A 1,352-nucleotide genomic window follows, 5' to 3' on the forward strand; every position below is an offset into this window, starting at 1 on the left:
ATAAATCAAGAGGATAATACAGTCATGAACATATATTCACCAAACTCTGGTGCACCCAACTTCATAAAAACAATACTGCAGGACTTTAAGACCCAGATTAAACCCAACTCATTAATAGTAGGAGACTTCAATACCCCACTGTCTCCATTAGATAGTCAAAAGGGCAGAGAATTAACAGAGACACATCTGAATTAAACAATACCATACATCAAATAGGCTTAACAGAGATCTCCCGAGTATTCCACCCAAGCACCAAAGGACATACTTTCTATTCAGCGCCCCTTGGAACCTTCTCCAAAATCAGCCATATACTGGGGCACAAAACAAATCTTAACAAATACAAAAAAATTGAAATAATTCCATGCATTCTATCAGACCACAATGCAATAAAGCTTAAAATCAACACCAGAAGAAGCCCTAGTCACCACATGAACACATAGAGATTAAACAACACACTCCTGAATGATGAATGGGTCAAAAGAGAAATTAAGAAATAAAAGTATTCCTGGAACTAAATGAAAAGGACAATACAACACAACAAAACCTCTGGGACACACTGAAAGTTGTCGTTAGAGTTGTCCTTATAGTTCTAAGTGCCTACATTAAAAAATCGGAAAGAACAAAATAAATGACTTAACATTACAAATCAAGACACTTGAAAAGCAACAACAAACAAAACCCAACCCAGCAGACAAGAAGAAATAACAAAAATGAGGGCATAAATTAATGAAATCAAAACAAAGAAAATACAAAATCAATGAATCCAAGAGCTGGTTCTTTGAAAAGATAAACAAGATTGACAGACCACTAGCCCAGTTAACCAAAAGAAAGAAAGAGCACCTCCAGATCAAAAAAAATCAGAAATGAAAGGGGAAACATCACCACAGACACCAGAAAGATCCAGAACATTATAAGGGAATACTTTAAAAACCTATATACGGGGCTGGAGAGATGGTTCAGCAGTTAAGAACACTGACTTCCTGCAGAAGATCCAGGTTCAAAACCCAGCAGCCACATGGCAGCTAACAACTGTCCCTAAGTCCAGTTCCAGGGCATCCGATAGCCTCTTCTGTCCTCCTTGGGCATTGCACAACACAGGTGCACTTACCTACACTCAGGCATTACACGCATACACACAAAATAAAAATAAAAAATATTTTTTAAAAAACCCTATATGCTAACAAATTTGAAAACCTAAAAGAAATAGGCGGATATCTAAAGCATGGGAACCACCAAAACTAAACCAAGAAGAGATTAACAGCTTAAACACACCCATAACACAAAAAGAAATTGAAACAGTAATACAAAACCTCCCAACTGAAAAAAGCCCAGGACCAGATGGATTTACAGTG

Source organism: Nannospalax galili, unplaced genomic scaffold (assembly GCF_000622305.1).
Source record: "Nannospalax galili isolate Female #2095 unplaced genomic scaffold, S.galili_v1.0 scaffold693, whole genome shotgun sequence".
In the NCBI taxonomy this organism is placed as follows: domain Eukaryota; kingdom Metazoa; phylum Chordata; class Mammalia; order Rodentia; family Spalacidae; genus Nannospalax; species Nannospalax galili.